This window comes from Sciurus vulgaris (genome assembly GCF_902686455.1).
Source record: "Sciurus vulgaris genome assembly, chromosome: 1".
NCBI classification, from domain to species: Eukaryota; Metazoa; Chordata; class Mammalia; order Rodentia; family Sciuridae; genus Sciurus; species Sciurus vulgaris.
The window spans coordinates 82,252,173-82,278,774 of record NC_136461.1 but is presented as its reverse complement, the minus strand read 5'-3'; the positions used below and the strand labels follow the sequence as shown (position 1 = coordinate 82,278,774).

The 26,602-nt window shown below is 42.3% G+C and overlaps 1 long non-coding RNA gene across 1 annotated transcript; it reads right to left on the bottom strand.

Moving 5' to 3' along the window:
* Positions 1–2,114: 2,114 nt before the first annotated feature.
* On the bottom strand, positions 2,115–24,729 carry LOC306669128. Its single transcript, XR_013766037.1, has 4 exons — positions 24,647–24,729; positions 11,235–11,356; positions 4,774–4,877; positions 2,115–2,208 (listed from the first exon to the last, which is right to left on the bottom strand). It is a non-coding gene; the product is annotated as an uncharacterized lncRNA (long non-coding RNA).
* Positions 24,730–26,602: the final 1,873 nt, after the last annotated feature.

Sequence of the window (26,602 nt, the reverse complement as noted above, 5' to 3'; positions counted from 1 at the left end):
CTGGCTATTTACAGCACCTTCTTACTATGTTCTCTCACGGTGGAAAGGGAGTGTTTTACACAGGATTTTTTGCTTCTGTGACTAAAAGATCTGACCAGAACAATTATAGAGGAGGAAAAGTTTATTTGGGGGCTCACGGTTTCAGAGGTCCCAGTCCATAGAAAGTGGTTCCATTCCTCAGGGCTTGGGGTGAGGCAGAACATCGGAGTGGAAGAGTGTGCTGGAGGGAAACACAGATTGAGAGAGAGAGAGAGAGAGAGAGAGAGAGAGAGAGAGAGAGAGAGAGAGAGAGAGAGAGAGAGAGTCTACTCACCAGATACAAAATATATACCCCAAAAGCTACCCACCTCCTCCAGCCACACCCTACCTGCCTTCACTTGCCACTCAGTTAATTCTATCAGAGGGTTAATTTACTGATTGGGTTAAGACTCTCACAACCCAATCATTTCTCCTCTAAACTTTCTTGCATTACCTCACACATGAGCTTTTGGGGAACACCTCACATCTAAACCATAACAGGGAATGTTCTCTCCCAGTCTCTAGTAAGGATGCTAATGTCATGCATGAGGACTCTGCCTCCCCCTTCTGATCACCTCCCCTAACCTCTTCCTCCTGATACTGCTGCTTTGGGAGTCAGGATTTCAACGTAAATTTTTGGTGAGATAAATTCAGATCACAGTAAGTTCCCTAAAGACTGGTGAAGTTCAGCACATTTTCATATGTTCATTGGCCATTTGGATATTCTCTTTTTAGCATATGTTATTTATTTTTAGTCTTTCAGTTCTGATTTTTTTTTTTTATATTCTACTGAGTCTCTTATCTATACATCACATTTTCCCTGTATTTCCTTGCTACTCAGGGCATCTCTTTCCTCTCTCCCTACTAATTAATTTAGGATATTCTGCCGTTGCTGGAAATCCATGACAATATTCATTAGGAAACAAAAAGAATAAATGAAGGTTTTATTTTAGGCTTGAGCAGATTCCCCTGATGAGCAGCAGGAGTAGTGTAGGGAGAAAATATGGGTGCATGCTGGGATCCCCCCCTTCCCTTAGGCAGTCACATCGCCTCCGCTCAGTCTGTGCTGATACATTTCACACTGTGACGTTTGCCTGACAGTCTCCAGTTGCTTCGTGTTTATACGTTCTGTGTACCCTGACTACCAGTATTTTTTCACGCACTATCTTCTACTTCATATATCCACCCTTAGCTTTGCCCTGAACAACCTGGTATGCAACAAGGACCACAGCAAACCTAACAACTTAGAATTTGGAGTTTCATATGGAAGCCACAGGGCTGACCCGCTCCTGTCATTGACTATGCTTTTTAAATTCGAGGAAGCTGTGACAGAACTGTGCATCCTGCTGTCCCTTTCCAGTCCTTCCTGTCCTCAGGGCTTTGGGTCCCCAGGCTGGGATTCAGGGATATGATCTATTTAGAATATTTTGTTAACCCCTTCCCAACAAGTCTACAGAGAAGCACGTTCTATAAGGGTAAGAGCAAATACCTCTGCCCTTTCTAAGAGATGTGGTTTCTGCCTGAGAACCTAGCAAAAGAAATCAACTAAAATGATTTCAAAATGATTTTTACACACTAAATCAGTAGCCCAGAAAAATAAGGTAATATAAACAAGATATAATAAAACTTCATTGAAAGAAATTTTATTACTTAAATACTTACTTGAAAGATATTACTCTGTGGTGAAATCTACTCATCTATTCACCCTCCTGTGTCAACCAGACTGGCACCACTGCCTGGACCTCTGGATGATTCTGTAATAAACTAAAATAAAAGGGAACTTTCTCAAAACCAGAATTTAAACATTTTTTTCAGAGGTCTCAGGACAACTAACTTACACACTAGATGGGTCCTGGCCACTGGGGACAGAGAGAGAAAGGAGCTATTTGGCGTCCTCAGTTGCCCAAAACACAAGAATTTCAAAGTGTTCCCAGTTGCCAGTTTTGGGGGAGAGGGCTAAATTCTTGGGGCCTGGAAAATGGAGTATATCACTAAGAATCTCTAAGCCTACCAGGACCGGAAATGGACTGGATTTATACTTCAACAGTGCAAACCAAACCTTCCCCGGAAATGAGATCACCGTCCACGGGGAATCCTGCTGCGGGTATTCTGGGAAGTGCCAAAAACGTAGGGGCTTGGGAAATCTGATTCCAAACTTGAATGTCTCTTCTCCATGCATGTTCTCTCATCCTGTGGATAAGTATCAAATGAACTTACCCTGTCTCTTAAGGCTTATAGGGAATAGATATCTCAAACCAAAGTAGTTAAAAAAAAAGAAAAAAAAAAAAAAAAAACCAAAAAAATAATGGTATTCAAGTCCCTGAGGAACCTCTATTCCACAATGATTGTCAAAACAGCTTTGCCTCCTGAAAAGCAGCACTAGAGAGAATAGACAGGGGTGAGGGATGGGGAGCAGAGTGGCCAGGTGCTCAAGATGACATTCCTAACTTAAGTAAAGGCCTAGGCTTTACCACTAATAGCTATGTGGTTTGGGGTAAGTTAATTTCTATGAACCGCATTTCTTCCTCTGAAAAACCAAGATAAGGCTACTTACTTTAAAAGCTTGATTTAAGGCACAAGTAAACAATGAACATGAAAGCACTTGATGAACTATAAGGTGACACGTAAGTGGACAATCATTTCTTTGCCTTTTCCCTTCATCCTCAGCGAGGACTTTCCTTTCCTTTTCAAACCTCCTCCCAGACCCCAGGCCCAAACCTGGGGAATCATTCCAGGCATTCAAAAGATATTCACTTAAATCTTGTCAAAGTGAACAAAGTATTGAAAAGATGAGTGGCTTCAGTCCTTTAGCAAATGCTGGGCACCTATTAAGTGTCAGTTATTATTATCAGTTATTAAGTCTTGTTAGGTACCAAAGAAACAGCTGTGAACGTACCAGACAGAAATCCACACCCTCCGGGAGTTTCCACGGCAGAGAGGGGAGAAACTCTGACCACAGAAATCCTTCAACACAGAAGAGACTGACCGGTGGAGGAAAGGAGGGAGGGCAGGAGAGCAGGAGAGGCTGGGTGGGGGCAAGTCTCTCAAGTGACGGGTTGGGGTCTTCCTCAGAGCCCCAATCAGTTCCAAAGGGTGGTTTTTGGGGGAATGAAATTTGCTTTCCAAGTTCCTGTCTGAAGAGGCATCATTTCCTTCCCACTCAGCCATCATTCTGGTCCCAGACACACAGCAGCCAGGCCCTGGGTCAGAAGCCAGGCAACAGCTGCAAGGGACAGCAGTGACAGCCTGGGCAGATGGAATGGGACCCAGGGGTGGCGCTCCAGGTCACCAGCCCTGGAAATTAGATCACCTTGAAAGATTTTTCCACCTTAGCAATGTCCAAAAAGCCCTGACTCTGTTTCCCTGAATAGAATTGGACAGAGACCAGTTTCATATGCTTCAAAGCCCTTCCCTGTTTGTATTGTATGAATGACACATTCCTGTCCTAACTCAGCCTGACAAATAGCTGCTAATTTCCTAGCAACGATGCCAGAATGATGCATGGAATGGACTTAATCTTGGCACAGAAATACATGTTTATATTTTGTGTAAAAAAATTTCACAACTCTTTCTTCATCTCCCCTGCTACTCAACCTCCATGTTGACCATCCTTGACTGAGCTCATAGGAAGCCCCCCTTCTTCAGAGGCTGTAGGGTGATATTGTTGAAAGTACTCTACAAAAACAATAGTCATCACAGCTTACACTTATGTAGATCCACCATGGGTTATTTCTTGACTTTGTAGAATCATCAGTTTTCTACCTCATAATGACCGTAGTGAATAACCTACAGAAAATGATTTATAATCCCATCGGTCCAATGTAAAAAACCCTTGTAAAATCATCTAGTCACCCATGACAAATAACTTGTATCTTGCACCCAATCCCAAATGATTGGGGTTGGTTGTATGCAACAGTGATCTGTGAAAGATTCCCAGGTAACTGGCTGGGAAGAGGAGTGTGATTGATTAGTGATGTCCGCTATGGCCGAACTATAGTGAAGGGGCACTCCTCTCAGGTATTCGCCATGCTGAATCTAGTTCTGGCTTCCCATTTAACAATGAGGAAATGGATATTTAGAAAGTTAATGTACTGCAGCAAGATCATACAGCCAGTGAGAAACAACTGGATCTGGAATCCAACCCTCTGGATTTCTAGTTGAGTATTGTTTCAATACTAACTAACTCCTTTTTGCTCTCTCGGTCATAAGGTCTAGAAAGGGCTGATTCTATGAGGCAAGGAGAGATTAGAGACCTGGCCAGTCTCTGTGTAATGCCTGACACATGGCTCATGATCATCAACGGCTCCCATGGTCCCATCCCATTTCCTGCTCCCTCTGCCCCTCCCCATGGGGCTGCATACCTCAGGATGTTTGGGACCCAGCAGGAAGAATGCAGGGTCCATGCAGAAGTCTAGGGTGAGGCTCTGGGCCTGGTCTCCTGTTCCTAGGCCTGAAGTTTCCCCTCCCTGTAACCACACCACCCTCACCATTCTTATCATCCCAGTTTGGACAGGCTCAAAGTCATAACAGTATGCACAGAATTGCTTTTATTTTTCTCTCAGTGATATTGACATAAATTGCATTTATTTCTATTTTAAAACTTGGTCTTCCAAGATAAAATGATTTATCTTGTGGGGAAAAGACATTCACATGTGAATGTGACCAGAAGTGTTTTATCAAGAGATTGCTTTCATTTTTAAAATGAAATAAACCCTGGGTTGACTGATTTATTTACCTTTGCTTTGGGATCAGGACCTGGCCTCATGATCTTTGTGTTGGTCACCTCCTCCTCCTGAGATGCTCTGCTTCTTCACTCCATCAGCCCATTGCTTCCCTCAGTGCTCCAAGTCCTCCTTTGACTCAGGGTAAGAAGAAGAAAATGTGTTTAGTTCAATACTTCTTAAGGGACTACATTGTGTCAGGCACTGAATGTGATATTCAGGATTCAAAACTGAATACATTAAGAGTCTGCTTTTGGGAAATGTAACTGGATCTTACAAGGAGCCAGAGAAACAATGCTAAGCCATGCACCTTATTATCAATTTAACTCACTTAATCCTCATCATGAACCTATTCTTATGGTCATGGACTCTACTCTCCACTCTGTCCTCAGCACCCAGAGCAGTACCTGACACACAAGGCCTGGGAAAGACTCAACTGGCTGGATAAATGATTCCATATCACCACCCTGCAAGGTAGGTCTCACTTTTCCCTTTTACAAATGACTACCTAAGGATGATGGGAGACAAACAACCTTTCTAAAAGTCTCACAATTCTATGGACTTGGGTAATTTATTTCCAGACCCTTTGCTTTTTCTCCTCTATAGCACCCTGGGTCACTGTACCTTTTTGGATTCAGTTTTCTTATCTGGTGATTCAGACGCACAGGCTGCATGATCAGTCTAAATGTCATAACCAACACCCAAAATTGGTAGTGAACCACATACACCCATTTTTCCTGGGAGGGTTTTTATGTTCTGTTTTGTTTTGTTTTCAGACATATATTTCCCCAGCAATCATTGTAATACCAGCTTTTGAGCTTAATATTTCATTTTATAAATTTGTACTACTTCCAGATCTGTGTTCTGTGCTCAAGTACATCTCAGACAGTTTTAAAGTTCATGACTTTCTGCTATCCTACTTTATCCTAGGACTAAGGATACTTCATATCAACCAAAGTTTTTTTATGTTTATCTCAAGGACAGCAACAAACTTTGGGTGCTCTATGACAGACCTCAAATAATCCCTTCTCTTAAGATAGAGAAAATATATTTTTTAATAATCCTTGATTTTGAAGGAAAAAAGCATAGATTTTAAAATTTCATGGGATCATGTAAAAATCAATTGTATTTCTATGAGCTAGTAATGAACTATCAAAAGCAAAATTAAGAAACAATTCAATTTACGACAGCATCAAAAAGCATAAAATACTAGAAATAAATATAATAAAAGAAGTACAAGAGTTGTATACTGCCAATTATAAAATGCTATTGAAGAAAATGAAAGGCCTAAATACATGCAAAAAAATCTCATATTTATATTGTTAAGATGGTTACACTCTACAAATTGATCTAAATATCCAACAAAATCCCTGTCAAAATCTAAACTGGCTTTTATTTTTTATTTTTTGCAGAAATTGACAAACTGACACTTAAATTCCTACAGAAATGCAAGGAACCCAGGATAGCTAAAGCTAAAACCATCTTGAAAAAGAACAAGTTTAGAGGACTTACACCTCTTCCTGATTTTAAAACTTACTTCAAAAATACAGTAGTCAAGATAGTGTGGTACTGGCCTACAGAAAGATATATAGATCTATGAAATAGAATTAAGAGTACAGAAATAAACCTTTACCTTTATGGTAAATTGATTTTGACAAGAGCACTAAGACAATTCAGTGAGGGGAAGAATGGTGTTTTTAACAAAAGTGCTAGAAAAAGTGAATATCCACATGAAAAGAATGAAGATGGATCCTACCTCACACCATCTACAAAAATTAACTTGAAATCGACCAAAGACCTGGACAAAAAGAGTTAACATTAAAAAACTTGTAGAAGAAAACAGATCTTAACCTTCATGACCTTTCATTTGGTAATGGTTTCTTAATTATGGCACCAAAATCACAAGGAAAGGACAGGAAATAAACAAGTTAGACTTCATCAAAATTGAAAATTTTGTGCTTGAAAGGACTCTATGAAAGTGAAAACTATACCCAGAATGGGAGAAAGTATCTGCAGACGTATTACCTGGTAAGGGTTCAGTATCCAGAACTACCACAACTCAACAATATAAAAGGTAAAAAGCCCAATTTTTTAAATGAACGAAGGATTTGAAGAGAGTTCTCCAAAGAAGATAAAAAATGTTTAATTATCACATGAAAAGATGCTCACTATCATTAGTCACTAGGAAAATGTAAACTAAAGAAACTAAAATCCCACCAAAAAACTGCTAGAACTCATAAATGAATTCAGTAAAGTTGAAGGATATAAATCAATACTCATAAATCTAATGCACATTTATTCATAAGTGATGAACCCTCTGAAAAAGAAATTAGGAAAACTACCCCATTCACAATAAAAAAAAAAAAAAACCCTTGGGAATCAATCTAACAAAAGAGGTAAAAGACCTCTATAAGAAAACTACAGAACACTAAAGAAAAAATTAAAGAAAACCTTAGAAGATGGAAAGATCTCCCATGTTCTTGGATAGGCAGGATTAATATTGTCAAAATTGCTGTACTACCAAAAGTGCTATACAAATTCAATGCAATTCCAATTAAAATACCAAGGATGTACCTCATAGAAATAGAGAAAGCAATCATGAAATTCATTTGGAAGAATAAGAGACTCATAATAGCTAAAGCAACCCTTAGCAGGAAGAGTGAAGCAGGTGGTATCACAATATCAGACCTTCAACTATACTACAGAACAATAGTAACAAAAACAGCATGGTATTGGCACCAAAATGGACAGGTAAACCAATGAACAGAATAGAGGACACAGAGACAAACCCATATAAATACAATTATCTCATACTAGACAAAGATGCCAAAAACATACAATGGAGAAAAGATAGCCTCTTCAACAAATGGTGCTGAGAAAACTGGAAATCCATATGCAGCAAAATGAAATTAAACCTCTATCTCTCACCCTGCACAAAACTCAACTCAAAATGGATCAGGGTCCTAGGAATTAGACCAGAGACCCTGCACCTAATAGAAGAAAAAGTAGGCCCAAATCTTCATCATGTAGGCTTAGGATCAGACTTCGTTAACATGACTCCCAAAGCACAAGAAATAAAAGCAGGAATCAATAATTGGGATAGATGCAAACTAAAAAGCTTTTTCTCAGCAAAGGAAACTAACAGCAATGTGAAGACAAAGACTACAGAGTAGGAGAAAATCTTTGCCACACACAATTCAGATAGCGCACTAATCTCCAGAATCTATAAAAACTTTACACCAAGAATACAAATAACCCAATCGATAAATAGGCTAAGGAAATGGGCAGACACTTCACAGAAGATCTACAAGCAATCAACAGATATATGAAAAAAAAAGTTCAACATCTCTAGTAATAAGGGAAATGCAAATCAAAACTACCCTAAGATTCCATCTCACCCTAATTAGAATGTCTATTATCAAGAATGCAAGTAACAATGGGTGTTGGCGAGGATGTGGGGGAAAAGGCACACTCATACATTGCTGGTGGGGTTGCAAATTGGTGCAGCCACTCTGACAAGCAGTGTAGAGATTCCTTAGAAAACTTGGAATGGACCCTCCATTTGACCCAGCTGTCCCACTTCTTGACCTATACCCAAAGGACTTAAAATCAGCATACTACAGAGATACAGCCACATCAATGTTTATAGCTGCTAAATTCACAATAGCTAGATTGTGGAACCAACCTAGATGCCCTTCAATAGATGAATGGATAAAGAAACTGTGGCATATATTCACAATAGAACATTATTCAGCCACAAAGAATAATAATAATGGATGGAGTTGGAGGATATCATGCTAAGTACTGATTCATGCTACAACATAGATGAACCTTGAAAATATTGTACAAGTAAAAAAATCCAGTTAAGGAAGATCACATAGTTTATGACTCCATTGATATGAAATGCTCACAATAAGCAAATCCATAGAAACAGAAAATAGATTAGTGTTTGCCAGAATCTGAGGGAGCCAGGAATGAGGAGAGACTGTTAAATGGATGCAGGATTTTTTTGAGGGGGGCAGGGAGAATATTCTGGAATTAGTGATGAGAGTTGTGCAACTCTTCTGCACTTTAAAATGGTAAATAATAAGGTATATAAATTATATCTCTATCATGGTGTTTAAAATCAATTTTGTGTGATCAAAGAAAAAAAAGAAAATTCAATAGGGAAATGAGAGAGGCTAACTGAATACTCCCAGTGAGCCCTCATTCTTAACCCCCGGAAGGTTCCCCATCTCCACTACAGCCAGTCACACTCAAAGAACTCTAATTCTAGAAGGATGCCCAAAGGCCAATGGTTCTTCACCTTCCCTCTACTAGATCCACCAGGGTATCATCCAGCTTGTCCTAGATTAGGTTTCTCCCCTCCTCCCCAAGCATTCATTGGACACCTGCTATGTGCTCAGTTCTGTGCTATGTGTTGCAAGTGCACTTTGCATCATTCTCTTCAGTGCAACAAACATTTATTTGAACATTTGTAATATGCAAGACATTTGACTGGTTTCTATGCCTTTCTGCTTATTTATTACATTTTTAGTTTGGATTCTTCCAGAAGTAGATCTTGAGACAGAGATTCAAGTAAATTACTTTGGCAATACTTGTAGGGAAGCAGGAAAGGAACTCAAGTAAAGAAAAGAAGCCAGGGGGTGGGAAGGATGGTGGAATGAGACAGTCATGATTACTCTATATATGTGTGATTACACGACTGGTGTGACTCAGCACCATGTGCAGCCAGAGGAATGAGAAGTTGTGCTCCATTTCTGTATAATGTGTCAAAATGCATTCTACTATCCTGTATAACTAATTAGAACAAATTTTTTAAAGAATTAAAAAATTTTAAAGAAAGAAAGGAAAAGAAGCCAAGAAGTGGTACCTATGAAGTCAGCCACTACAGTGAGCCACTAACAATCCTAAGGGGGAACTCCAAAAGACAGAAAACATGGGGTTGGAAAAACTGTTTCACTGAGGGCTGAGGGAACTGTGATATTTATATACTGTTTCCTGAGTCCTGGTTGAACTCGGGAGCTGTGGATGTGTTAATTATGAGGCACTGACTCTGCAGCCTTCCCCAGTTCCTAGTCAGGACAGGGTGGGTGGGGGAGCCCTCAGGCACAAGTGCAGAGTCCAGGAACTGTTAGTAGGAAGGACTTGGGGTCCACGGATGCAGGTGGGATGCTGACAGCAGTAGCAGCAATACCCTTTCTCCTTCCACAGGGGGTTGAAGATGGTGTACAAGAACACACAAAATTCCGTGAATTAGGCAAAGATGAAGAGGAAACAAAGGAATAGAAGAAAAATAAGTCTTCCTGACAGGATAATGACCATCCTAGTAGACCCAGAAAATAGATAGTGTTTCTCAGCACATCCTGTGTTAAAGGTTGACTATTCAAAAACACCTGTTGAAAGTTCAAAATGAAGTTGCTTGCTCATGCCAAGAAGGGAGATCCTGCACTTCCTGGGCAAAGTCTTGTTAACATCTCATAGGAAAGAGATTTTGGGGTTTAGTGGTCAAATTAAAAGTAGGTCCATCTGTACAGGAGCATGATTAAAATTTGGGTAAGGATCACAGCACAATCCTTAAAGACTGATGGACACAAGAAAGCAAAGGTTTTGAGGGAGGCTTTCAAAGAGTGTTGGAAAGGAAATAGTTGTTTGATGTTAATTATTGAAAAGTTCAACAGTCATGAGTTAATTTAAATGGTTTTGAGGGGAAGTTCCTGAAGCAAGACAAGTGTTTTCTGGAACAGTGACTTCATGTTAATGTTGCAGGAGGTTGTCCAAGTGGAACAGTTTCTATTCTCACCTTCAATATAATCCTATGACATCATACATGAAATGCAATTTAGTGAAAGCAGTTTCTAGAAGTAACAGCATGCAGTCCTCAAACAGAGCTCTGTAATTCTGCTGAGCAGGAGAAACATGCACATTCTCCATCAATGAGAGGGAGCGGGATTGGAAGGTGAAGTCTCAGAGTGGCAGGGCATATTAGCTTCTGTGGCTGTTCATCAGGCCATGTCACCCTGGAGCCCCACCTTGGGCCTACAGCACCAGCTGAGAGTGGGGGACCCCTGCAGTGAAAGTGCTCTGTGGGAAATGTGCCCCTGGAGTAGATGTGGACCTTGCCTCTCTGCCGTCCTGGGCAAAAGGAAGTCATGGCAAGTCTGTCCTCTCACCTGCCCCATCACCCAGCCCTGCCTCTTCTCCCTGGCTTATCCTGACATGTGGCAGCTGACCTAGTCTCTGCCTCGGGCATCCCTTGAACATTGTGCTTGAGGACAGCTGGGGCTTGAGTGGCAACAGCTTTGCGACCATTGCCTGATAGAATCACCAGAATTTCAGGAGATTCACAACAGTCTCTTCTCCAGGAACAGCTGATGGCGAGGCAGGACACCATGGAGCCTCTGACACATTTGCACTCTCTTTCCCTCATTAAGATTCTCACAGCAACCCAGTAGGCGGGTAGGCTGGGAGAGCTACATGATTCTTCCAACTCACAAAGAAGAACCGGAGGCTCCAAGTCAGTTGGAAGCTGAGGGAAAGCCCTGAGGTGAACAACCGTGTCTTCTCATAGTCCTGGACCCTTTTCTGGAGTAGGAATCTTCCATGTGCAGTCATTCCTGAGTTGAGACAAAATTGTTGCGTCAGGTTATGGCTCCACCAACATGCTTGAACCCTAGAAATCTCTCATTTTAATTGGAAATGTGTCTCATTTGGTTGTAATCCACATGGCCTTGCTCTTCAAACTTTTAAAAACATGAATGATTGTTTTTCCCATTTTGAAAACAATAATGCTCATTAAAACCTGCTTAGAGAGTGAGTTTATGTATTTTTGTGCTTCAGAAGGAACGATTTGGTCTATTCATGGGGGAAGGTGACCTCATCTTAAACAAATGAACATTTTGGGGAAAAGGCCATGTCAAGGTCATGGTGGTATAGTTTTTCTACAGGAGGATGGTCCTTCTTCCTCCCCTATGTTCCCAGGGTTTGAGGTTCTGCTTTAACAAGCCATCACCACCTTTCCAACTGTCTATCAGGCCTAATCATGTAAGAACCTTATCATATAAAGAAAGAAGCCAAATGACGGCTTTTGTGTGAAACAGCCAACAAGGGCAGTACTCCAGAAAAAAGGTACCAAGATAGAATGTCTCAGGTGCCAGGGAGTCCGCCACTGAGGGTGATCTAAGAGTGGGTTCGCTGTCCTCACAGTGCCCCAGTAGCAAAGTTGGAAGGGAGAGCACTGTAGGCAAACATTCTGATGTCCAAGGGCTGGACCACACACTACCCCTTGTCCCTGCCCCTGCCCCAGGGCAGCCTAGCTTGCTAGTGCTCCCTATCACGGGTGAGAACTCTCAGCTTCAGTGTCCTTGTTCTGCACCCCACCTCAACACCCCTGGTCACTCATAAAGGCCAGCAAGCCTGGGCCAGCGTGGGGTGCGTGAAATCCCATTTCCAAATCTGATGCCAAGAGCACAGTTAAGAGTGCTGGGCCCTAGTCTCACACAGCCCTTCTCCACAGCCCTCCCTGAAGAGAGGGTGGGGGGACTCTAGCTCTCCTCCCAACAGGCTGAAGCACCCTTGCAAATGCAGCTTTCCCCAGAAGATTCCACCTCAGACCAGAATGAGCCTCGCCACTCAGGAACCAGAGACAGGGACTTCACTGCCTTTCTTGTTCCCTAAGTCAGTAGCATCTTGTGGGGCCTGAAACTCATTTCAGCCACCTGGAAATTTGAAATCAAGGTCCCTGCAGACACTTAGTGCCAAGGGTAAGTCCTGGTGGCAGCAGAGCATATGAGTGGGGAAAGACATAGTTGCTGGGTGACCAAGGACTGGAGTTCCCCAATTCTGGGGATGAGTGCAGAGTACATGTCCTCCAGTCATCCCTGCTTGGGCCCCAAATGGGAATGAATGGCTTTTCTTTGACTATCCAGACGTGACCTACATCCAGTAGTCTCTTAGGTACTGGTTTTCAGGGTTCCCAGTACACCTGATGTCCCTCCACTCCTGTGAGGCAGGTGATGGAATGGGGGTGGAATTTTGCAAGGATCACATGCATTTTTGTTAAAGTGAATTGAATTCAATAATATGTAAGTCACATAGTAAAATAATGTCTCCCCCATGTTGTCTATGATATAACTCCAGAACCTGTGAATAAGTTTGGTTGTGTGGAAAATGGAAACGAAATTACAGATGAAATCAAGGTTGCTAACCCATTAGCTTCAGATTGGGAGAAGGATCAGATGTAGTTCAGCTGTAGAGCACTTGCCTAGCATGAATAAGGCCCCGGGTTCTATCCTCGGCAAGACAGATAGACAAACAGACAGACAGACAGACACACATCACCAGATTACCCTGGATTATTTAGGTGGACCCAAGGAATTACAAAGATCATTAAAAGAGAAAGAGGAAGACAGAAGAGGAAGTTAAAGTGATACGATGAGAAGGACTCAACTTGCCAATGCTGATTTTTAAGATGTAGGAAAAGGTCACATCCTTTCCGTGGGCAGTTTCTAGAAACAAAAAAGGCAAATAAATATATTCCTCCCAGAAACTCTAGACGGGAGTTATTATGGTTTGGTTATGAGGCGTCCCACAAAAGCTCCAGTCAATGCAGGACTATTCACAGCTGGAATGATTAGATCACAAGAGCTGTAGCCTAATCAGTCCCTCCTAGTTTGAATGGGCCGACTGGGTGGTGACTACAGGCAGGTGGGGTATGGCTGGAAGACGTGAGTGACTGGAGCATGCCCTGGAAGGGTGCATCTTCCCTGTGGCCCCTCCCCTCCTTCCCTATTTCTCTGGCTCCTGACCCTTCCATGAGCTGAGCACCTTTCCTCTGTAGAGCCCTTCCCTCAGGATGTGCTGCCTCACCTTGGGCCCAGAGCAATGGAGTCAACTGTGTACTAAGACCTCTGAAACCTTGAGCCCCAAATAAACTTTCTCTCCTTTAAATTGTTTTTGTTGGGTATTTGGGTCAAAGAGATGTGAAGTCTGACTAAAATAGGAGGGTAGTCCTTGATTTGTGGGGTCCTAATGAGACCTGCATTGGATTTCTAGAAAATAAAATGTGTTACTTTATGCCACTGTTTGTGGTAATTTGTTATAGCAGCAACAGGAAACTAATACACCAAATATCAACAAATCTTTGAGTAACAGCTCCCCAAGCACAGAAAAATGTTTCAGAGTTTATATATTTTTTGCTCCAAACAAGGCAACCACTCTTGCTAATCTTTCTAGTTCTCCAAGTCTTGTGTTAGAAGAAAACACATTTTTTAAAGTTTCCAGAATCCCTGCAAAAACTATTTGAGGAATCTCAACCAGGTGGGAACAAGTGCGATGTTTTATTTTCTGCAAGTCACCACCTTTCCCCATTCTGTAGTGATGCTGAAAGGGTTTTCCATCACTTACCTATAATATTCGGTGTCCAACCTAGTCTGCTTCAAAACTCCAAACTCATATTCAGCTTAAGTCTACTGTCCTCTCTCTCCCTGGGAAAATCAGATTTCAGCTAGACACTTGAGGTGGGTGAAGTATGTGGTCTACCCTGCCTCTTTCTGGGGCAAGTTGCTCTAGGTTGGGGTTTGGGGATAGATACCATGTTTCCCTGGCTCAGTTGGAAACTGTAGAGTACCCAAATTTCTACCAGTGTGGTAGCCTCATCATAGATGGTAGGCAAGGTTTTCTTTGGGTTGTATCCAGTCACACTCCTGTCCTGAGCTCCCTTCCCAGCAGCATCTCCTCAACACCTTATGCAGACTCAAGGGAGCCCAAGGAAGAGCTTCTTATGCCCATAAGTCTTACAGATATTTGAGGTTTCATTGATTTAACAAGGAACACTTACATTGTTCCCAGTCATTTCCAAACGTTAATTCCTTTGACTTCATAGCAGCATCCTTAGTTCAGAACCAGAATGGCAGTAACAGAGGAGAGAGAGGGAACTTACCCAAAGTCGCTCAGTTAGTGAACTGTGGAACAAAACTGATAGTTTTAGGGAACACTTTATTTTATGTTTTTTTACTGGCAGGTTTTTCTCTCCCATGACTCAAATAATGTCAGAACTGAGGACAGATTCAACCCAGATGAAGGCAGAATCCTCCTTGCCTCCAAAACCTGCCACTTTGCTCCTGGCTTGAACCACTATGCCTGACTCTCTAGCCAAAACAAATTCCTTCCCAGAAGTCTCCTGACCCCTTAAAATCAGCCATCATCAGACAACCTAACCAGCTCATCACAGGCCCAATCCCCCCACAGTGTGGGAAAGCTGCAGAAGTGACTGAGGGAGATGTGATCTGAGATAAGGCTTAGGGTTGAGTTTTGATTTCTTTCTTCTTAGGCAAGATTTTTGAAGAATGACTAGCCAGCTGTTGCTCCCTTCTCAACCTTGGGGTTATGTTTGCCTGAAGGAGAAAAACAAGATGGTACAGAAAGCCAGGGCTGGAAACCACTATCCAGAAACTCTGAGTTGATGGAGATCAGTTTCCAAAAGCTCCCTCATCTTCTTACCTGATCAGGGAGCTGGGGCCTAACCACAGGAGGAGCATTTTGTCAAAGAGGGAAATTTGTACCTTTCTTTCTTCTCTTTGCTATCTCTTGAGGAAAAAAAAAACCCAGGTGTGATACAGTTGAGAACCGAGGGAGTTGAGAAGATACCTGGGAGCCTGAACCTATCCTAGCTGAAGGATGATGCGGGTTGGCCCTGACAGTTCCTTTCACTAGTCAGTACCTGCGGGTAGGGTGGAGCTGCTGCCAGCTTAGCCCTAGGCTCCCGTCTAGCCTCCAAGCCGGCAGTGACAAGGGCCATCACAGACTCCACAAACAGGAGGGCAGCTGACCAATCACCGAACTATTCAGACAACACTGGCACAGGGCAGAGGCCGCCTCCTCTGTCTTGCCCTGCTCTCCTGCAAGGGTTTGGGCTGATTTCTTCCAATGCTAATGAACAGCTCATAAGTACTACAAAGTCCTTGGCACCTGGAGGCCAGGCAGAGTAACTTCCAACGTGTGTGTGGGTCAAGTCTAGACCTTGATGAAGGATTTAGACTTGGATTTTGCTAGCCCTATTGAGTCTGGGTGTTGAGACAGCTCAGGTTGTTTCCAAATAGCTGGCTTATTACGCCCAGCTGAGGCCTCCCACAGATCCATTTCTAGGTCACAGAAACTTCTACTTGCCAGATAGACCAAGCACTGAAACCCTCCCTGATACTAGAGTGTGGAGCAGGCTCCAGAAAGTCTGAGGTGGATGCCTGGTCCCAGAGAATACATGAAAATGAAAAGCAGGACCTAAGAAGATTCCCTAGCCAGCACCTGTTCCTGCCACCAGTGTATGCTTGTGCAAGAATCATATAAGCGAGACTTTCAGTTTGTACTGAGGCCATCTTTGGACTCAGCAAACCTCTTCACACATGTGTACAGCTAATTCAAACCTTTTCTCTGGGCGTTTATTTATTTCCACAGGGAAACTTCTCTCAAGAGAGCTGTAGAAAGCAACATCCCTGTCCACTCTGCCCACCCGCTTTACTCCCAGGTGAGGCCTTGAGGCTGACATCCATGGTTCTTTGTTCCTCTTTCCCAATAGGCATTAGCACTGCCATTCCCACATGGCCTGCTTGTCCTGAGGAGGTTTGACCTTCTCCCATGGACTCTATGCTGCTTGCAGAATTTCTCTGTCAGGTGTCTCTGGTCACAGCAGAGGCAAGCTAGACTTGCTGGGGAGTTAATGTCTTTGCCAGTGACAGAAAGATGGGAACCGGTAGTCACATTCCCTGGCTATCAACTGTCCAGTGGATAATGTTAGGCAAACTGTACCCCATCTCCCTGAGGTCCCCAGTGGGATGAGAGCTATTGTCCACAAGGGAACCTGCTCATTCAACACAATTTACATTCGCTTCCTTCCCTATCATCCCCTTTAAATCCTGTAATAGAAGGAAGGATCTGGAAGGAAGAGTCAGAAATAAAGAGGAAAATGTTCAAGAAAAATTAACTTCTTCGGGATTCCATTAAGCCTAAATTCAGGTGAAAAGCAAACTCTAGCAAATAATTTATGCAAGCAGTGAGCTCTTATCACTGTCCTTGGGTAAATTATTATCCATCTCCTCAAGTGCTAAATGTCTGGAGGCCAAGGAGGGCTCAAACTTGGAGCTGGGCCTGTCCTCAAGCACAGAAGGTCAAGACCTGAACAGATAATTGCCCTGTGCCTAGAACTGTGACCCAGAACAAGGCTCCTCTAAATGCTGTTTCTGCAAGGCCCACAGTAGACATTGCTTCCACAATGTAATAATATTTGACCATAGCATTTATTTATTATACATGGGAGGGAAGCAAAAGGACATTAAAGAATCCCGACTGGATCTCAGTTTGAAAATAAGTTTGAGGAACCCATTATATGTCACCCTTCTAAAAAAAATTCTAATTAGTTAAAGAAGAAAAAAGAAAAAACCCACTGGCACCAATCATCACATCATGCTTGTCACCCATAGATCTTACACAGCTGGTCCCCCAGGCCTCCCAGTTACTGCCTTGAGTTCCCCCATGTCTGTACACACTGCCTGGCTTCAGTAAGCCTGGACTAGGACTTGGGAGGAACTGATGAGCCAAATGTGTCTGGGTTTCCCACTTCCTTGGCATGAGTCACACCAGCAAGCTCACCTCTCCTCCCCAGCAGTGTGCTGGGGCCCCACAGATAAACACTGGGGGGCGGGGGTGGGACAGCCGTCATGGGTGTGGTGGTGCCTAGACTGAAACAGCCCCCAGATTCTTTGGCTGCAGAGCAGCCTGGCCAACTCACACAGGTAGGTCCTTTTATATTTGGAAAAGGAAGATCTAAGTGGAAGGGGCAATGGAGGAAAGAGAAACAGGAACATTTTTCTAAACCCTTCTGCTGGGGGAATTAAAATTTTGCTGGAAAAAAAAAAAATTCTTGCTGGAAATGCCTTCTTGAAGAAGTTACTTCATAAAATCAAATCTGTTCAGCTGCCTGTATTTATATTTTTAAATACCAAAATTTGCATACCTTTAGTTCATTCTGGAATATTTAGATAGGGATAAAAGATGAAGTCTGAAGCAAATAAAACAAAACAAATATAATCTAGAGAAACCTGCCACAAATTTGTACCTTGTTTGGGCAAACATTACCATGGGTCTTAAGGGAACATGCAGAATGAAACTTTAAAGAAATAAACCTTCTCCCTTGGTCCACATTCTTAATTCTCGAGAAGGCCTGACCCCTGACATTTGGTCTTTACCAGGCCTACATATGCAGCCAGATGCTGCCAAGTGTTGCCTGGCCAGACCAGACCAGGCAGGCATGTGATTCGTGTCACTCTACCTCAGCCAGATGGCAAGACTCAGCATCCCCAAGGATAGTTAAGCAAGAGGAGTCCCCTTCTGAGTTGATATTCCCTCATGCCCTGTCTTGCTATTGTCTAATGGAAAAGGGACAAGTGAAGGCTTAAGAGCTCTTCATTCATGTCCCAGTTCTGCCACTCTCTGGCTTTGTGACCTTGATCAACTCAGCCTCTCTGAGCTTCACTCTATAGATTTATGACCAGAGGCATCTATTAAATGCAGGGGCTTGATACAGACAGTGTGTGAGTCAGTTCCAGCTCTAATCCTGACAACCTCTAGAATGTGGAAGGATGAGGTTAGAGAGAGGCCACATAGCTGCTGGCAACACAAGGCAGGTGCATACTTGTGCCCAGAGCTCTTTCAGAGACCATATCCAGATTATTTTATGCCAGCCCCAGGATATACACACATAAGCACTTACCATTGTACCACCCCTGAGTATAACTGGTAAATATTTGTTAGTATTACATAATGAATTAGCTTTTGCTGAGGACCTTCTTCAGACAATGGGCTGAGGTCTCTGTTATAAAGGGTATAAAAGATATGCATGTCAAGACCCTTGTCCTCAAGAAGGTCAGTGTCCAAATTCCAGCTCTGTCTGCAGTAGACTGTGTGGCGTTGGGCACATACCTCTCTAAACCTATTCCCTTTCTTTTGAAGCAAGAATACTAAAGACTGTCTGGCTGGGTATACGAATTAGAGGTAATATACATTAACCTTGTTGGATTTTTGTTTTCTAGGATTGGACTGTTGTTAAGAAAAAGATATTCTATGTTAAGCTCCTAGCACAATGTTTAGTATCCAGTAGGTATTAAATGAAGGGTACATTGTACTAATTAATTGTTAATATTAGTAATATTATTAATTATTAATACACCATTATCATTATTATCAATATGGGCCAGTGTTAAATGCTTAATGGAAGAAAAGAGAATTAAAAATTATTCTGAAGGAGGATTGGGACTCAGAACCCATCATCTCACTAATAACCTGTATTTCTTCTCCTGTGTGCCTAAGAGGGTACTCATATGCCTGTCATTAATTCTCCAGAATCCCTAGACACACCTTTCACAAGGCTTTTAAACAGGAAATACAAGCCTCAGGGAATGGGGTGTGTGTGTGTGTGTGTGTGTGTTAGCGCGCATGTGCGAGCTAACACATTCCTTCAGGCATTAACTGCAATCCACACAGCCTCAGGAACTGCTTCTGGCCTGCTCTTTGAAGAGGCAAACCCTGATTTCTTTATGCCAATCTGATCTAGGAGACAGCGGGTGGAATGACAGGCCCTTTGTTATCATTGGTTCAATCTGGGGGCTTTGGAACTTTCACCCTTAAATGGGGCTGCTGAAGGCCAGAGTCACTTTATTGCTTTCAAAGGAATTTTAAAAATCTCTTTGATCTCTAAAGAATCCAGATTAACATGCCCTCTTGGTGGGCAAGGAGACCTGCTATGAATTCTAGTATCTTAATTCAAATGCTTTCAAAACCTTACTTTTTAAAGTCACTGCATTTATTAATTCTGTGTATGTCACCATATATAAATCTTTTTCTTTTTCCCCCAAGCTCCAATTTTTCTCTGAAACCATAAAATTATTCTGAGAGTAAATTTTAATTGTAGAAAGGGTTTATACTTCTTCAGCCTCATCTCTCCTCTCCCTTTACTTTCCCTTCCCCACAAAAACTTTTTCTCAAGTGTCTGTTCTGCTTTCTGTAGGAAAATTATAAATTACATCATAATACTTACAATGTATTGAGACTTGCTACATTCTAGGAATTAGTAAAATTCCTCACTTCCTTTATTTCATGTAATTTTCTCAACAATCCTCCCCCATCATAATTAATGCTATTATTCCTAATTTAAACCTGAGAATCATGGAAATAAGAGAAATTAAGTTACCCAAAGTCACACAGCCAGTAAAGAGAGTTAGAACTTGAATACAGAAGACCAACGACTATTCGCTTCATCACCATTATTATTTTTTCAAATTTCTGGAGAAATTCATGAATCTTCCACATTCCTTGTGGCAGCCCAAATTATCTACATTCCTAAAGACTGAATACCTATTGCATTTTAGATTAACTTTCCATGGAAACAGTTAAAGCAGTCAGAAAATGATACCTAGATTGGCAGGTGATCAGGTTGCCTTCTTAATCCAGGGGCACTTGAAAAAGGAATGATCAGTCATTGGACGGGTGTTTTGTCCTTTTTAGAAATAAGGGAAGGGGTGATGAGGCCTAGCCAATATTTTGGGGACTGCAACTTAATGCCCGCAGGGTGGCCAAACTGAGCTGGGAATTTTCAGTATTCTACTGCTGAAACCAAGTTTTGTAATCCATTTAAAAAAATCTTTAAAATGTTTTCCCTCAAAAACACTAGATTCCAGCTATCAAACTATACAGTGTCGGGGCTTTAGGCAACAGGAAATAGCACCGTTGGAGAAGAGGATTATGGTGCAGGAACTGCTGAGTTTGAGAAGTCTAGGCAGAAGAGACCAGGAGAGATAGACTTCTGAGCTCTTCAGGGGCAGGACAAAGTGCAAAGGTGGATACGTGAGCTGAGGGATCATCTTTTCCACCCACACCACACCCAGAGGAAGGTTTCAGAAACCACATGTTACCCTGAGAAAGTGCCACAGTTCTCTAAGTTTGTTTGACTCCATCTTACTTCCTAAATTTCTGAATTCCAGAATCTTTATCTTTCCAGTGAAAAACCCCAAAGACTTAGTTCTAATGCAGCAGATCTATATAACACTTGCATGTAAAATCTGGGATGACTGATGGTCATGAGTGACAATATCCCAAAGAACCTGTGATTTCTGCCTGAGGAGTAAAGAGGAGGAGAGCAGCATAGCCATAACTGACAGAGATGGTGGGTTAAGTTGCATTAGGTGATCTCAGGTGTAGGCTTCCTCCTCCTTTTAGGTCCCAAAGCTAACATCCCTTCAGTGGTCACTGACTAAGAAGAGGGTGTTTGGTAATGTGGGAGAAGTCATGGTTATCACAATGTTTGTGGAGTGTTGCAAACATTTAGTAGAAGGAATGAGGATATTAAACATCCTGCAATGATGGGACCTTCTGCACAGTGAAGAACTATGCATTGCTTGGTGGGTCCCTATCTTCAAAATGGTGCTTGGTTCTGGGTCAGGTGCAGAGCACTGAACAGACAAACTGAGCTTTATCTTTGAGGAACTTTGTTGAAAATCACTGATAACATCATCAGCATCATCCTCCACAAATGTGCACCAAAACCAAATGGACTCAATAGCATAACTCTTGGTCCGTTACAATAATCCAGGATGCAATGTGTTCCCCTGTCTCTCTCCCTCCCTCCCCCCTCTCTCTCTAAATTTTCATTCTACATAAATAAGGGTTTACTCATAATGCCAGGAAATAATATTCTTATGTACAAGTTTCCATCAGCATTTCCATATCAGTGTATGATCTTCTCATATAATGTACTTTCAAGCCTGCAAACTTCTCAAAATACTCAAAAGACCCTAAATGTACATGAAAACTTAATAAGGCTCTGCTCCAAAATAATTTTTCAGCCTTATCTTTTGGATAGACATTTTATGTTGTTTTAATTCCAAATTTTGCTTGCATAAATTACACATGAAAAATATTTCATTCTCAGACATTCTGAAATTGTTTCCAAAATATTTCAAAAATATTTACTATGATCAAACTTGTGGAAGGCAATTTGCTTTAAATGCTCACTTTTTTTCAACTACGAGAGTAATACATGAGCTATGGAAGAATATGGATTTTGTGACTCTAACAAGAATCTGCATTTTTCTGAACATTGATGTAATGTCTGAAGTCTCTCTACTCTGGTCTAAAATAAATTTTTATGCCATGAGTTTCCCCCCAAATAACACGGGGCTAAGTAGGTTAAGAGCTCTGAAATCTCCCCTCCATCTCCCAAATATCTGTGCACCCTTTAGTTCTAGCCCTCTCCATTCCTTTCCTTGCCCAGGCTCCTGAAACTTCACCTTTCACCTCTATGTATGTCACCTAAAACTCCTTATTCATTTCTGACCTCTCATCAAATGCCTAGTGTCATATTTAATATTGCCCAAATGTGCATTTCACATGGAGGTCCTGTCTCCCATCCAACGATGTCCCCAGTACCACCTCTCCCTTCTTCCCAGTTCTGTCAATTCCTCCTGCTCCCTTGTGCTCTTTCCACTGTCAGAAAGATCTGGAGGGAAGAACAAAAAAGTGGGAGAATAGATTTTAGGACAACTTTAATTCATAATATCTGATATTGTTATCAGCAAGTCTCTCCACCATCACATAACAAAATAGTAAACATCTCCGGGGTTAGATGTTTCTTACATCTCTAGAATCCACAATTAATAAATGGTCAATGGTGGACAGCGATGAAATAGAAATCTTAAATTTCCTTTGATGGTGGGAACAATAACTTGAATAATACATGAAAATGGAACAGAAACCCAACTTAAATTAGCTTAAACAAAATCAAATTTATTAGCTTGATGAACTGAAAAGTCAAGGGAAGCCTAGACTTTGACACTGACGGACTTTTGGGCATCCGGACAATGTCATCAAAGACATGTCTTCTCCCTCTTCTTCAGCTCTGTTTTCCTCCCGATTAGCTCCATTCTCAGAGCAGCTGTCCCCAGCTTAGGCAAAGACATCCCCAGCTTTGCAACACCACCGGAAAGCAAGCTTCAATTTCCTATTGTTGTTGCTAAAGTTCAGGAGCTGACGCTCATTTGCCCTGATTGTCCAGCTAAGCCGTGGGCTCACTCCTAAACCAATCACAGATCAGGAGCTCTCATTAGCTAGCTTTAGATCTAGTCCCCAAGAGCCAGTGAGTGCGGTCAGCCCCAGGCAAAGCATGTGGACTAAGGATGGAGTTAGAGTCATCCCCTAAGGACAGCCAAGGTGCTGGTGCCAGAAGAAAAAGAGTTGGATGCCAGGCTGGCAAACACAAGAGGTGTTCCCCAGGGCTCCAATAATGAAACCTACGGGACTGTGGGAAGAATTCAATGGTATGAATGTGAGAAGTCTGAAAACCAAAAAGCAGCTATACCTAAATAAGTTCCTATTGTTAATACAAAGTTCTCCTTTTCCACACAAAAGACTTAGTGCAGAGACAAAAAAGCAATAGTAACTGCCTGAGTAGCCACTGCAAGTGACTTCAGGGGCAGGGGAAGTCATCCTGGGTTTTGTGGAGAGTCTGGGGTGGCGGGCAGGACCTTGCCTTTGAAATCATGCAGATGTGGATTCTGGTGCTGGCCAAGTCTATTGGCTGTGTGAACTTGCTTGTGGTACTTAGCCTTTCTGGTCCCCACTTCCTCCAACTCTGAAAAGAGGTTAAGTCACTTTCTTGAACCTCACTGCTGTGAGGGTTAAGATGTCATATGCAAAGCATAGAAATATTGGACCCTTCTTACTCGGCTTTCTCCAGGACTCATTGTTTTGTTTTATTACCATTGAACCCCAATAAATTAAGACATCTTAATACTGAAATGGGAAACCCAGAAAATATTTTTTAATGAAGAGACAGATGCCAAATAATCTTTTTTGTGTTGTCATTTAGTTATTTTCTAAATAGCTTAATTGGTTGGGGAGGGAGATTTGGAAATGGAATCAAGGACTTGACATTAAATATCCATTAACCTGGGCTATGAACTTTGGCTTCAGATGGGTACTTATCACTCTCCCAGACACACCAACTCAAACAGCACACAGGCAGACCCAGCCAGCAGTCATGGATTGTAAAATTATTTTCCCAAGGTGTAAAAACTGCTGCTTTTAAGGCAACTTGTGAGTCAGCAGCGGTAATGAAATGTGAGCAGGGAGACCGTCATCGATAAGGAAGGAGTGACTAAAGGAACAAGCTTTCCGCATGCCTTTGCAGGGGTATGTTCTGTGGCTCTTGGGTGCAAAGCTGGGGAGCGAGGACAGGCGACCTCGAGACTGTAAAATCATAGCTCTCTTCCTGAAGGAGCCTGGGAGGTACCCCAGCGAACGCCCACACACTCCTTTCTGCTGATTGCTTCTTTCCGCCCTCAAATCCATTTTTGTTCCAAGAATCATTCTCCTGGTGGACATTTGCTCACTTTCCTCATTGCTGTCACTTTCCCCCCTAAACCACATGCCAGGCCTCAGGAACCTATTTTTTCCCCTCTCTGACTCCCTAGAATTGCAGAACTACAAAAACCTGTCTTAGGAGGATGCATGATTCTCCTGCACTTCCCAGAAAGACTCAGGCCCACCTATTTATAATAGCACTCACAAAAGGAATTCCATGGACTCTTCAGCTCTGTGCCAGTATAAACAGGTTTCATGCATGATGGATCACCATCTGCCTGGTGAAAGCAAACAGGTTTCATGCATGATGGATCACCATCTGCCTGGTGAAAGCACAAATTAACCATCTTCTTTTTTCTGCCCTCAGCTCCCACTGGCTTCCCACCTGGAACTGTGCCCCTAGAGCATCACACGCTAACACATAACACATGCAACTTTCTGAGCCGCAGAGGAAAAGGCAGCAATCATACTGCAGGTTTTATTAATCAAAATTTCTGACTCACTCAGATGTCCAAGGCTAACCAGACTGGAAGCTCCTGGAAGGCAGGAGCCTCATCTGGGTTCTTTTCTCCTTTTCCACTCTGAGCAGCCTGCGTCAAACAAGGTTTATTGACTACTTGTTGCTGAAACGCTGCCTTGGTCAGTTTGGAGTGAATCTTTAACTTTCAAGGAATCTGTAGCCAAATGCATGTCCAAAATTAATAAAGTTGTACTAACTCAGCAAATTTGAACTCAAATCCTGCTGGGCTACTCTGCATTCCCTAGCTGGAGCCCTGCCCCCTGGGCCTGCATCTGCTCAAAGAAACATTCTGGCTGAATGGATAAAAGGGAACTACCAGACCCAAGACCCAAGGAGGAGAGATGGGAAAGCAAGAAGAGAGGGATTAAGAAAAGATCCAGAAAGAGGGATGGGAGAGAGGCAAGCAGGTAGAGAGAATGGAGCAGAGGACACAGAGATGTACAGAACAAGAGGGAGAGAAACAGAGGAAGAAATGCAAGTGGGGCTGAGGCAAGATGGTAGAAAGCATAGGAGGGATGGATGACTGCCATTCCTTAATTTGTCCTAATTATTGAGCGAGGAAGTAGGCTAGGCCCTAGAGATACAATGGTAAAGGAGACAAGCTCTTTCCTTGAGAAGTTTATATTCATTTTAAAACTTTTTAAATTTGTTCTTTTTAGTTACACATGACAGTAGAGTATTATTTTGATATATTACACATACATGGAGTTTAACTTCCCATTCTTGTGGTTGTACATGATGTGGAGTTACACTGGTTGTGTATTCATAAATGAACATAGGAAAGTTGTGTCCGATTCATTCTGCTGTCTTTTCTATGCCCATTCCTCCTCCCTTCTCTTCATTCCCCTTTGTCTAATCCAATAAACTTCTATTCTTCCCTCCCTGACCTAAGAAGTTTATGCTTCTAATGAAAAACAGTGATAAATAAATATGTAATGGTAAAAATGTGTTGAAGAAAAAAAAAAGCAGGATGAAGGTCTACTCTCAAGTGGAAGCAAGTTCCACTTAGAAGGCTTTTGACTCCTAGCCCAGTGTTAATGTGAAAGATGAAATGCACAAGACCAGTAAGGAAAATGGTTCTATTTTGGCTATTTCAACAGGGAGAAAGTACACAGAGGAGAAATGTCTCAAAGCAAAGGAAGGGACCTTGGACTTTGTACAGGCAGATGAACAAGGAAGTTATCCTCCAGTCAGTCTTAGGAAGGATGGAGGTAGAACTTACTCAAAATATTCACGGGCAGGGCAGTCCTTTGAGGTTTGACTTGGAGAATAAAAGAATGTTGAAAACAGAAAAAAGGGGGATTCAGTCCATAAGCTCAGGTAAAGTTTAACTTTATCACTAATATCTGGCCACTTCCATTATTCTGAGAACTAAGAATGGCAATTTCCCTGTGTTCAATTGCTTATTACCTGCTCCATAATTTGGAGTTCCTTTAGGTGGCATCCAGGAGCCTTTGTGAACTGATTCCTTCCAGCTCCCAGTGGGTGGAAGTAGGGAAGCGCCTGGATAGAAGACCCGAGAGGTTCTTGTGGGCCAGGCTAGCCTATCATCTCTGCACACCTTCCATTGGCCAGAACTCGGTCCCAGTTTCACTTAATTGTAAGGGGAACCCTGGAGTATAATCTAGCTGTGTGCCCAGGAAGAAGCAAAAATGGAATTTAGGGTCACAACTAGTCATCTTGGCCATATCTGCTTCTCTACAAATGTCCCTCTGCTTCTTTCCTGGCCCTACTTGGATAACACGGTTCTTGCACCCTTCAGGAGTCATTTAGGTGTGCCTTCCCCTAGGAAATCTCTCTTGACCACCAGTGGGTGGTCAGGTACCCGCTTCTGTAACACCCAGAGACATTTTGCACTAATCACATATCATCCTCTGCATTGTCACGTGCTCATGAGTCCCCACAATAGACCTCACGGTCCCTGACCTGAGGGACTGTC